This window comes from Schistocerca piceifrons, chromosome X (assembly GCF_021461385.2).
Source record: "Schistocerca piceifrons isolate TAMUIC-IGC-003096 chromosome X, iqSchPice1.1, whole genome shotgun sequence".
NCBI classification, from domain to species: Eukaryota; Metazoa; Arthropoda; class Insecta; order Orthoptera; family Acrididae; genus Schistocerca; species Schistocerca piceifrons.
This window is the reverse complement of record NC_060149.1, coordinates 509914971-509929072: the sequence shown is the minus strand read 5'-3', so window position 1 is coordinate 509929072 and position 14102 is coordinate 509914971. Positions and strand designations below refer to the sequence as shown.

General features: G+C 39.0%; 1 protein-coding gene across 1 annotated transcript in view; it reads right to left on the bottom strand.

Annotated features, from left to right (window-relative positions):
• Positions 1-10650: 10650 nt before the first annotated feature.
• LOC124721697 (WD repeat-containing protein 6) overlaps positions 10651-14102 on the bottom strand; it is a 292998-nt gene continuing 289546 nt past the window's right edge. The window contains exon 17 of the mRNA XM_047246781.1: positions 10651-12095. The gene's annotated coding sequence lies outside the window, so the exon portion shown is untranslated. The remainder of the gene's footprint in view (positions 12096-14102) is intronic.

The following is a 14102-nucleotide window of genomic DNA, read 5'->3' as shown; positions in this document are numbered from 1 at the left end:
ACATTCTTGTATGCTAAAGTATTCTACACCCAAAAGAATTGTAAATGAAAGAGGCGATGGTGGCCTCAGTCTGATTTCACTACACTATGTTTCAGGTTACTACACTTTACAATGAACAACATGTGTCGTATTTTTACTCATTACTATATTCTGTCTTCTGCACTTGCACAAAAGAAAACTGGTATTCTCCTTTTACATGTATACAAAGTTCGACTTAACAATTGCAAGCAGTCTTGCCTTGGGTAGACATGTCGGTGCTGGTGGTGAGATGCATGTGGCTAACGCAGCTCTTCACGCCTCATGCCCTTAATGGCGGCTGGAACTACGAGCTGTAGCACTCGTATAAGCTACTGCACGTCCGCCATAAAATCTGGGCGCAGGAACTCTTACAATCAGCCCCAGTGGCATAGAGACAGCTTCAACAACCATTCGTCGCGTTCTACTCCACAAATGGCGACGATATTCTCCTCTTCGCTGTTGCACAATCACTTTTGCGTGAGCACAGTTACGCACGTCCGGTCACATCAACACTCCCCAGGCCATTCCATTGTTCCGTCCCTGTGTCTCCAGCTACCTCTAGCTACGCTCGTATCACCAAGAGTGGGGCGTTCCCCTACCACCTTTTCACCGAAATCATTTAGTATTTAAGAATATTTATATTTATTACCCTGGAGTTCATACCAGTCATAATAATTTACTACTAGCGCCTTATAACATTAAATCATACAGTAATAACTTATAATTACCAAGAAAAAGAATACATTTGACTCCGAGAGCTTAGTGCATTGTCTGACAGGCAGCGCTAATTCCCAGTTTCGCCAATAGATGGCATCAGGGTGCACTCCCTGGCAGTCTCACACCAGCGCGCCCGTTTCCGACGCGCGGGCTCCAAATTACTGTCAGCCCACCATCATTTCAGTTCCGTTACAAGGTCCAACAGAGCACTGTCAAATTTCTCTGCAATCAGACCTAGTGAGTCCTTCAGTGGGACCCTGGTGAACAGCGATACCACATCAAAACTAACCATGATGTCCGAATCTGTGATGTGCAGTTGCTTGAGGCGTTGCAGGAAATCTTCTGAGTTGCAGATGTGGTGAATACATTTCCCCACATATGGAGACAGGAGACCTTTCAAGTACTTGGCTGTTGTGTACGTAGGTGCCCCAATATTACTGACAATAGGACGTAGGGGCACGCCCTCCTTGTGTATTTTAGGCAGACCATACAGTCTAGGTGGCACTGGCGCTTTTTCCCGTAGTTGTCTGATGATCGTACCGGGCATCCCTGTTTCCTTCAAGAGAGCACTAGTCTTCTTGGCCACCTTGTCCGTGGGGTCACACTCCAGAATTCTGTATGCAGGGTCCTCCAGAAGTTGGCGTACTTTCTCATCATAATGACAGTGGAGTTCCCTTTGTCTGTTGGCAGTACCACAATGCTGTTGCCTTCCCGTAGTTTCTTGAGTGCAAGCCTCTCCTCGGTTGTGATGTTCGATTTCGGCGGCCTGGCCTTAGTGAGGGCCCTGCAGGACTCTTGGCGGACTTCCTCTGCCACATTCGGTGGATGTGTGGCTGCAACTTGCTCTACTGCACTGACGAAACCTGAAATGGGTACGTTTCTAGGGGTCGTAGCAAAGTTGAGACCCTTGCTGAGTACCTTTAAGGTTGTATCATCAAACTGTATGCCACTCAGATTCGTCACAGTGGGTGTCTCTTCCAATCTGCAAAGTTTGACCGCATGAGTAAGAAAGCACAGCGGACTCTGAAGAAGTTTTTCTGACTGGAAGGGAAAAATTTAGAGTCGAAACATTTCTCCCAGTACTTGTCAACTTGTACACCGAATTAGTGAGGAGGAAGGAAAATTATAGAACACTGTTGGACTCCTTCACAGTTTTCTGTAATCTCGAGAACAGTTTACCTGACGATACTGCTGAACGTGCAGCAAAACTCCAAGCGTCATATAACACAGATTTAAAGCCTTCATTCCCTCTTGAAAGTGTACATTTCGTGGAACTTTTGAAATCTTCTGAGGTTAGTAATATACCAGTCGAAATGAGTAAAGTTTTACGAAAAGAGAGGTTACAGACCGTGTTTCCGAATGTTGACATTGCTCTTAGAATATTAATATGTATGGCACTTACAAATTGTTCAGCAGAACGCTCGTTTTCGGCTCTTAAAATAATGAAATCGTACCTGCGTTGTCTGAGGAGAGATTGAGCGCCTTGTCCATTCTTCACATCGAAGCCGACCTCCTAACTGATAACCGTCTGAACTATGAAGATACGATCAATGAGTTTTCTGCCGACAAAGCCGGATGCAAGCTTTGCTGACTGGTGAGTTTGTTTATTTATTCATATTAGTTTTAAAAATTTAAGATTATAACGTAATTTTTATTATAACTTAGAACACATTGATTGGATTTACGAACTACGTATTATCTGTTTATTTTACAATGACAGAACGCGGAACTAAACCTCGTTTACGTGCAGACGTGACCGAAGGCGCCCGACAATACTAAACAATACCCGAACGACTCTTGCCGCTCGGCGCTGTACAGCCGTCATACGTAGTATATTACAACTGATGTGTATTCTTGGCCTCTGCTGAAATGTATAGTTATCGCGGAAATATACATTATCGGAGAGTACGCTCAGATGAAAAACTGTTAATAAATATCGTAGTTCAGTTCTGTCGATAAATGCGTAAAAGCTTTGCTAATTCCGTTAGAAAGAGCTATGGTGAAAGCAATAGCTGCAGTACAAAACTGTTCAGCCCTTACATGGGTTAAAGGTATATTGTACACTTATTATGCAGCATCTAGCAACACAAACCCTAATGCTTTACACGTTAACTATTAGACTTTTCCTCACTAGTCTGTAAAATTATGTAGGCTAATAGCAAATCCAGTTCTGTGTTTGTTCGTCTGTATTTAGTTATTAGTTCGTGCACCGAAATCTCTATTTCATTTTCATTTCTTACGCTTTCCTATTGATTCACGTATTAATACCGAACGTGTTTTTTTTTAATCTGCTACACATTCAAGTTATTAGATCTTAAAACGAGAGTTTAATTTTAATTTTGAACGCATCTCTGTAAAAGTAAGTATTAATTTTTAACGGTTAATTTTCAACGGTTTCGAGTAAAAGAACATATTAAAAGTGAATGTACAACAAAAATCCGTTGTCTCCTACACGCTCTGCTGAATTTTTAGGTCATAAAAGACCTTGTCTTCGTTTCTCTTGTCTTTCGACAGATGAATCTGTTAACGCAATGCAGTTTTAAGTTTGTTTTATCCGCTGCCGTACACCAAGTGCAGTTCAGGAACCATATTACATTTTGATTGATCGCCACTAGTCCGCTGACGCGTCCTTCAGAACAACGAATAGTAGAGTACGGAAATAGGTCACAGCGCTCCCACCCAAAACGGCAATTGTGAAGTGATCGGGTAATAGTTATTATTTAAAACATGTTTTTTTTTGGGGTGGGGAGCATATAATATGGTGTGACCAGGGGCTAAAAATTTTTAAATCCGCCACTGGCGTCACCTAGTCAGATGAATGATATTTTTTGTTATACCATGGTGACAGCTACGTCGAGATATGCCACCATCCAGGTGTACATTTGCTCGAAACTTGCACCACACCACGAACACAGTGGGTGTAGGCAGTATTATGTATGCTAAGGGTGACATTCAACTAGGTTTCCATGGGACCTGCGGTAGTAAATGGAGCAACGTCACAGCTGTGTACTACAGAAACATCAGTGCAGATCACCTGTATCCCTTCATATTTTATGCCTTCGGATATGGTGTTGGCATATTCCAGCATGGTAACCGTCCTTGTCACAAGGGCAGAATCATGCTACAATGGTTTGAGGAGCATTATCATAAATTCGTGTTGATATCTTAGCCACCAAATTTGTCTGATCTGAACCTGAAGGAACACATCTGGGATGTTGTCAGGTACCAGCTCTGCATGCACAAATCACCAGATCATAATTTATGGGAATTGGATGACCAGTGCATAGACATCTGGTGTTACATACCTACCGAGGACTTGTCAAACCCATGGAATTCAAAATTGCTGGTGTAGTAAAATGGAAATGAGCATTTGGCGTCATTGGCCGGGAGGCACCTTACGGGGCAGGTACGGCTGCCTTGGTGCAGGACTTATTACATTCGACGCTACATTGTGTGTCCTGCGTGCCGGATGGTGATGAAATGATGATGAAGAAAACACAACATCCAATTTCTGAGGAGAGAAAATCTCCGACCCAGCCGGGAATCGAACCCGGGCCCGTAGGATGGCAATCCATCACGCTGACCACTCAGCTATCGGGACGGACGCTGGTGTACTGAATTTGAAGGATGGACCAACATACTATTAAAAATGTGGTCATATCATTTGGGCTCATCACTGCAGTACCTCACACAATAGAAGGCAGACAAGAAGTAAATCAAGGATAAAGCGCATATGAAGATGTCTACTTCTTCAGTTTTGCTCCCAACCTTCTATCGCTACTTTGAGGTTTTTATCTCTCCCTTCATATTTTTTCTGTCACCATGATTTGTTTGGTTTTTCCACTGTCTATATTTTTTCAGTCTATCATTGAATTTTGTTTATATCTTTAGGCAATGTTATACTTATCTTCCCAGTGCTTGCTTCATCACATATCACCTTCTGGCCTTCTTCTCTGGCTCTTCTAGTGGCTTAGTTTTGAATCATCATTTGTTTCACTTCAAGTTCCTTATCACTATAATTAGTAACTCATGATATACAGATTTCAAAAATGTTTTGTGTTCAAAAATAACGGGCACACTAGGACCATTCTGAATGAAAGACAGATTGAATCATGCAGAATTGCCTTTCAAAATCCCAAAAATTTAACAGATACTACTGCAGTAAAATAACGCAGACACCCATTTACATGGCTTAATAGGTAAAGATCAGCTGAGAAGTATACCACACAAATTGTGAGTTGTTGAAAACAGAACTGCCAGAGCCACATGTTGAATGAGACTTCCTGGCATACACACTCAGTGCACAAGGTGATTCTTCCTATCCCTCACAGCCATTCTCATAAGGGATACCATTTTATAAGTAATCTTGTGGATTCTCTTTTAACCTCTGGACCTCCTACACTAAAAGACTTACAAGTTCCCTATAAGTACTGAAGCAATTAACAACCAAGAAAGCTATTTTCTATTCCATCATCTTTTGGGCCTGCACCCTAGACAGTATTATTTCTTCTTCAGTTGGAAACTTTAACAAACACAAACTGATTTTATATTATAACAAGATCAAACATTACAACAAAATATCTTGATTCCCTAAAGCTACATGGACCTTTGTGTCTCAAATTTTCTTTTTGTCCATGTTATACTCATTAATTCTTTAAAGGGCAGGCATCACTGTAACCTACCGCATATGCAGATACTTTGAAAGGGCAGTGTCACTGTGGCTAACCACATTATTTTTCTCAGTTTACCATTCAGGCGCAGTAGTTCTCTTAACTATTGTTGACTTAAGTATCAATATATGGCAGGAGAACCAAAGTGCTGTATTTTTCCACATATTTATGGCACAAGCTGATATTTCATACAATGTTGACGTTGTTCATGGAAGTCTCATGCATTCCTCTCTGTAGCTGCTCTTTATATGGCTATTTTGGTAAGTAATTGTTTATATTTATGTGCTGACCTCCCATAAATCTACAAGATGTGTTACTTTTTAATCAAATAGAATTTTCTATACTTCACAGATGGATGTCTGTGTGATTAATGGCACTAACCACCTGCCCTTCTTCTGCATCCAGTGTATTTTCTTCCTCATCCAGTATGATTCACCAAAAAAGAATAACACAGGAATAATGTCGCTAAATATTACTTGATGAAATTCTTTCTAATTACAACAGTGATGAAAGTGATGATAATGACCAATCATTCAATACGGATTGTGCAACTTCTAGTTTTGTTTAAAGTCCTGTGTTGAGCAGTATTGATTCTGAAGGTCACAGTGAAAGTGATGAGACAAGAGAAAACAATGCGGTGTCATTCACTGTTCCATCAACTGTCATGATAAAGTGGGGCCAAGAAACAAGTGTTGACCAAGTGCCATTATTTATTGGAAAAGGTGGTGTGGCTGCAGCAATAAAGAAGAAACTGAGCATGAAGCCAACTGACTTATTTTGTGAGTTTTTTGATGAAACACTTATGAATCACATAATGTTTCAAACTGATTTTAATGCAACACAGACAAGCAAATCTTTCATCTCCACCAACGAACATGAAATAAGAACTTTTATTTGAATAAATCTTTACATGGGAATGACCAGAATCGTAGTTATGATGATTACTGCAGCTCTGATCCAGACCTTTGTGAAAGTTATATATCAAAGCTATGACAGTAAAAAGATTTAGTTGGTTGGTGATAACTTGCACTTCAACAATAATTCTGTGGCTCCTCACAGAACAGTCAGAATTATGATGAAATATACAAACTATGTCCATTGCTAGATAATTTGAACATTAAATTCCGATATTTCAATTCATCACATCAGAATCTCGCTATTGATGAATCAATAGTTAAATTTAAAGGCAGATCACCTCTCAATAAAGTACATGAGAGGCAAACCTATAAAGAGAGGATACAAAGTGAGGATATTATATGACGAATCATCACACAACTTGAAATTTGATATTTATACAGGAAAAGTTTCACAGTCTCCAGTAGTAGGGATCTTAATAGAAAGAATCATATTTTTATGGACAATTATTTTGCATCTACATCTACATCCATACTCCGCAAGCCACCTGACGGTGTGTGGCGGAGGGTACCTTGAGTACCTCTATTGGGTCTCTCTTCTATTCCAGTCTCGTATTGTTCGTGGAAAGAAGGATTGTCGGTATGCTTCTGTGTGGGCTCTAATCTCTCTGATTTTATCCTCATGGTCTCTTCGCGAGATATATGTAAGAGGGAGCAATATACTGCTTGACTCTTCAGTGAAGGTATGTTCTCAAAACTTAAACAGAAGCCCATACCGAGCTACTGAGCGTCTCTCCTGCAGAGTCTTCCACTGGAGTTTATCTATCATCTCCGTAATGCTTTCGCGATTATTAAATGATCCTGTAACAAAGTGCGCTGCTCTCCGTTGGATCTTCTCTATCTCTTCTATCAACCCTATCTGGTACGGATCCCACACTGGTGAGCAGTATTCAAGCAGTGTGCGAACAAGTGTACTGTAAACTACTTCCTTTCTTTTCGGATTGCATTTCCTTAGGATTCTTCCAATGACTCTGTCTGGCATCTGCTTTACTGACGATCAACTTTATATGATCATTCCATTTTAAATCACTCCTAATGTGTACTCCCAGATAATTTATGGAATTAGCTGCTTCCAGTTGCTGACCTGCTATTTTGTAGCTAAATGATAAGGGATCTATCTTTCTATGTATTCGCAGCACATTACACTTGTCTACATTGAAATTCAATTGCCACTCCCTGCACCATGCGTCAATTCGCTGCAGATCGTCCTGCATTTCAGTACAATTTTCCATTGTTACAACCCTTGATACACCACAGCATCATCTGCAAAAAGCCTCAGTGAACTTCCGATGTCATCCACAAGGTCATTTATGTATATTGTGAATAGCAACGGTCCTATGACACTCCCCTGCGGCACACCTGAAATCACTCTTACATCAGAAGACTTCTCTCCATTGAGAATGACATGCTGCGTTCTGTTATCTAGGAACTCTTCAATCCAATCACACAACTGGTCTGATAGTCCATATGCTCTTACTTTGTTCATTAAACGAGTATGGGGAACTGTATCGAATGCCTTGCAGAAGTCAAGAAACACGTCATCTACCTGGGAACCCGTGTCTATGGCCCTCTGAGTCTTGTGGATGAATAGCGCCAGCTGGGTTTCACATGACCGTCTTTTTTGAAACCCATGCTGATTCCTACAGAGTAGATTTCTAGTCTCCAGAAAAGTCATTATACTTGTACATAAAATGTGTTCCAAAATTCTACAACTGATCAACGTTAGAGATATAGGTCTATAGTTCTGGACATCTGTTCGACGTCCCTTCTTGAAAACGGGGATGACCTGTGCCCTTTTCCAATCCTTTGGAACGCTATGCTCTTCTAGAGACCTACGGTACACTGCTGCAAGAAGGGGGGCAAGTTCCTTCGCGTACTCTGTGTGAAATCAAACTGGTATCCCATCAGGTCCAGCGGCCTTTCCTCTTTTGAGTGATTTTAATTGTTTCTCTATCCCTCTGTCGTCTATTTCGATATCTACCATTTTGTCATCTGTGCGACAATCTAGAGAAGGAACTGTTCAAGAACCTAAAGTCCAGTGGTCTGAACACTTGAGGAACAATAAATCTCAGAAGGAAAAAATTCCAAAACTCAAGGAGGAATAGGAACTTGAGAGATGGAAATTTTATTATACAATTAGCAATAATGTAGTAGTTATCTATAAATGGAAGGACAGCAGGGCAGTCAATATGATTTCTGTATGTCATAAACCATCGGATGTGTCCATACTAGGTCACAGTATGGAAGACAGAACAATAACCAATGTCACTTGCTCCCTTGCATTGAAAGATTACAATTCCAGTATGAACTATACGGATAATTTTGATTGACTGAAGTGAGACTACGTTGCAGACAGAAAAAGTAAGAGATGGTGGATGAGATTGCTCTTCCACTTTGTAGACTGCTGTGTAACAAAACCGTTCATTATGCACAAGGAAACTGAAATGCAGCAGTTCTCCAAAAGATGATGTGCAATTTTCAGTTAAAGAGAAATCCTGGTCCAAACTGTGTGAATGTGTTCAGCGTGCAAAATACCTTTGTGTCTGAGAGCAGGTAAGAACTGTTTCAACAGATACTTTGAAAATTAAAAGCAAGTTATACCGAAGTTGAACCACCAAGCACTGAACTTGTATACCGTAATGTGGTGGCGGGTTCCTGTGATGATCATATTTAATAGCAATATTTTGTTATCGTGAAGGTGAATTTTTGCAAACCTGCTGTAGATAAATAAAAAACTAAAGTGTTATAAGTGGATCAGATTTGAATATGTAAATTACTGTTCATATCCCTTTAGGATACATTTTTATGGTGTTCACCTGCCCCTCAAAGAGTTATCTAACTTGCAAAACAAACACAAAAATGGTAACATATAATGTAAACACACACAATACATTCTGCAGATGAAAGGAGAAACTAAATAGAACACACTGTGATAGTTATAATATCCACAGAATGTGCTGTTATGCCATGACAGTTGACTTCGTACGACCATGATCGTAAACTTTCAGATACCTCAGTAGTACAATCTGGCCAATTACTGGAAAAAGGCTGAAATATTGAGTTAATTATATTAGTATCTAGATGACAGTTAATGGAAAATGATTTTCCAGACCAGATGTTAATGCTAAAATAAGTAGAATGTGCAAATGTAACTCGCCACGATCAGTTTACTTTGAAATACATTATACACAACATTTACAAACTTCCAAACATTCTCAAAAATATGCCTTTATTTGCACAGATATAGACATAGCACACACATAATACAAGACTTAATATATATGATTTTACATATATCTGATTTTACATATATCTGATTTTACACATATCTGATTTTACACATATCTGATTTTACATGTATCTGATTTTACATGTATCTGATTTTACATGTATCTGTAACTTATTTACATAATTTTAGTCAAATTATACATAATAAATCAAAGAACTTATGACTTTTTGCTCATGCTGTCCCATAGCCTCTTTGGCAGAAATTTTACTAGATGATTACAAGGATAGCCTAACAGGAAATAGAAGTGGTGGATTCATCGCAACAGACACAAAACTCAAATTCACCGACGGAGAAAGTGAAGCTGAATGTGAGATTTTTTGGCCAAGACTCAGTATTAGGGATGTACATAAATTTATTACTGGGTCCTTCTGTTGACCACGAGACTCAGGATATTTTTGTAGGAAATTTAATGTATTTTAATTTTACAAAGGGATATGTTTTTGCCAGAGCATGTGGTTTTTGAATTATTAAAGAGAAACATACAAAAGTGACCTCCAAATGCATTTTTCTTGAATAACACGAAAATTGTGCCCTCCAGCAAAAATGTATCCCCCGATACAAAATTTAACTACATTTAATTTCCTACAGAAGGGTCGTGTTCATTTTGTCTTTAGGACTAATAGTTTGCATACAGCAAGTGAGAGAATATGAAAATCCTGCACATGAGGGTTCCATAAAATGCAAAAATCTTATGGCTACAAATAAACCTGACCTCTCTGAGGAGGTCCACATTGAAACAGATAGCAGTGAACACAAGGCAGTTGTAGCAACAATGATTTGCAAAGTATAAAGGGCAACTAAGGCCAGTAGAAAGATTTACTTATCCAGTAAATTAGATAAAGAGGCAGTAGTGTCATATCTCAAGTAGAAATGTGAAGCATTAAGCGCTGGACAGGAGCATGAATAAGAAATGTGATTCAATATTACGGTATATTGATAATTTTTACTTATGGGCCATCTGACAGCAACTGAATAAAACACAATTTTAGTGCCATACGCGTTTCGCCTTTATTTTCTGCAAGGCATTATCAGTGGCCTGAAATATGTACATATGTTAGTTATTTAAATTTACATTTTTGTCACTTACGGTCCATAAGTAAAAATTATCAATATACCGTAATATTACACGCAACTGAGGAAGACAGGACTACAAAAAATGAAAATATGATTCAAGTTTAGAGGACTAATTGACTAATGACTGGACAGATATATTCATAGTAGGTCAGTTCACAAAGGTGGTCTCTGTTTGGTATACAGTCTCTGTAAGTAAGAAACACTGAACATTGCACAATAAGTGCAAAACAAAGCATAGGGCTGTAGATAGAGATTTGCTGAATGGAAAGACACTTCACAAGAGGCAAAGAAATTCTGGTCATAAATATAATGGCTTTCAGTAGCACCCGAGTTAGTGCCAGACACTCATGAATGACATTGGAACTAAAACTGAGGTAGCAAGACAAAAGCAGAAATGTTTAATTTGACTTTCAAATGTTCATTTACAAAGGAAAATCCAGGACTGCTGCCCCACTGCCATTCTCATGCCACGGAGAAGATAGTGTACATTGAGAAACAGCTGAAATTACTAAACTACAACAAACTTCCTGGACCCAGTGGAGTCTCCATCAGTTGAATTACTGTGATGGTTTAGTGTTGTCAGCTGGGAAAATGCAGCCGTGTGTGTGTGTGTGTGTGTGTGTGTGTGTGTGTGTGTGTGTGTGTGTGTGTGTGTGTGTGTGTGTGTGTGTGAGAATTAATCAAGCAACATAATAGTTGAGAGAGGCATTTACTGCAAAATGATTCTCTATTTCACTTCAGTCACCCAAGTTATTTTCTGGTATGCAGGCAGACCACAGACCCAGTGTTCTGGATCCATTCCTGTACAGTTATTTGAAAAACCTCTTTTCTTCACATTCCTAGTTTTAAAAGTTATTGAGCTTTCTATCTGAGATGGTTGAGCTGCAGCAGCCTGGTAAGAAGATGTTTTCCTTTGTTTCTTTTACCTTTTTCATACACTGAAACTAATCTGAAGTTTACAGGCTGATGGGGAAGTATTATGTGACACTCTTAGAGCTGGCTACATCTCATGTGGTGTCCATGCTACATTCCTTTTGCTACAATGAAATACAGTAACAACAGCCATAAAACAAAGTATCTTTAATAGAACATTAGTTACCAAATGATATGTATTTACATTGGAAAATTTAAATTAAATCCTGAGTCTGAATAAATGAGTGACCATTTACTGGAAGAAACATTGAAAAAAGGAACCAGGAAGGAAGATTAGGGTTTAACATCCCATCAACATCGATGTCATTACAGACAGAGTAGAAGCTCAGATTGTTTCAAGAATGGGGAAAGAAATCCACAGATAACCCAGATCTGGATGACTGGATGGTGAGTTGAACTGTCATCCTCCCAAATCCAAGTCCAGAGTGCTAACCACTGCATCACCTTGCTCAGTAGGAAACACCGAGTACGTCTTAATACCTGTAATTATGTTTGACAAAAATTCAGAATCAATTTGTGGTTACACTTTAAATTCACGGCACACACTCACACTTAAGGCTCCCTTTCATCAGAAAACAAACACAGAATATGAATTTTATTGCTACAAGTTTGTTTGGCAATAGACATGCATTACAGTCATGTTTCATATTTATCATATAAATTAATCACTTTTAAAATGAGAGAAGTACTTGTAAATTAACCTGAGTATCGGTATTTCCTCACTGTACACCTTATAAAACAGAGTGATGGTTTCTGCTACTGTGTTCCCAAACAAGACATATAGGTTAATATCAGTGTGTTCTTTTCATATGATCACAACTGAAAAACACCTGATCATATGAAAGAGAATTTATAAAAACAGGCACTTCAAACCTAACTGACACCTCTCCACAGTTGACAGCTGACTGATTTAAGACAATTTTTAGCACAAGTACCTATTACAGAACCCAACATTACTGCCTATCTGCCAACAAGAAAAGAATTCTCCCCCTTTCCCGAACATAAAAGAAAAGTTTTGTTATTTTGTTACTCCCTTCAGTGATAATTACCTCAAAAAACTGCTGTTTCAATGCAGTAATTACAATAGCTCACACAGGAAAAGACTGCCTGCACATAGAGGACACATTCTTGGCTTGCATGTGAGTCCACCGCTTTATTCCAACGAGATCGCCATTAAATTCACTTACTGTCTGTCATCCAGTGATGAGACTATAAAACTGTACCCAAGACAATGGGACCCATTCCAGTGAGTGAGTGAGGAGCAAGTAGCTTCCAGAACTTTTCTACTCTAGGAAATATATGGAAAAGGGAGAAGAATGTTTTAGATTCTTCATGAACGAATTGTCTCGAGACTGGTACATAATTTCCACATTACACACAAACTGCCACAACACTGAAGCAACTCCTTCTTTCAGTGAAAGAAAATGTGTCACTTAAAGGAGGCATTACATTATAAAGCACAGTAGAGACTTCAGGTATGTTGGTGTTTTTTATACTGTCTATGCCACATTTAAGTAATTAATCAATTGTGTAATTCACTTGTAGACACTTACCAGCTGAAGAGAAACATCTGATAATAATATGGTGCTTTTTCAACATTTATATACAAAGTAGACATATTGTTTCTTACACAAAATAAGAAATTGCTGTCAAGATAGCAGTGCCATCATTTCTACCACTGGAAAATACGTTCACAGTTCTCACATTAAACAAAATAAATGACCAGATGGATCAAGTGAAAGCAATGCAGGTAACCAAATTACTCTGTAGGAACAAATAGTATTGGAGGGCACAAGGAATTAATTAATCAACTGAAAACTACTAACTGGTTACCTCTACAGGAAGAAAGTCTCGTTTGGTTTCTAATATATTTTTAATATTCAGGAAAGAGAGTAAAATGGGAGATAAGCATGAATGTTATACACTTTTCAAGGTAATTAGTTGAGCCTTTATCATTTACTTTAAAAAAATCTGTACAGCATTGTTGAAACTTTATTGACTGAATAGTTGTTTTAGTGTAGGACTGTCCGCCGCCGGTAGCTGAGTGGTCAGCATGGCAGACTGTCAATCCTAAAGGCCCAGGTTCGATTCCTGGCTAGGTCAGAGATTTTCTCCACTCAGGGACTGGGTATTGTGTTGTCCTAATCATCATCATTTCATCCCAATCGATGCACAATTCGCCGAAGTGGTGTCAAATCGAAAGACTTGCACCAGGTGAATGATCTACCTGCCATGAGGCCCTCATCACACGACATATTATTAGTGTGGGACTGGAACAGAAACTGATACAAAACTTGTCAAGTAACTCTTGCTTTAGTTTGACTGTGCACGTTAACAACAAACTGAATGAGAAACCACCAATACTGAATAGCAAGAACACTGAGCTAAATTACTAATCTAAGTAGTCAATGTGATAACAGAAAGTCCTTAGCGGAATTTAAATAATCTGATGATAAGAGTAACTCACTGAATAGTTGGGGCACTGAG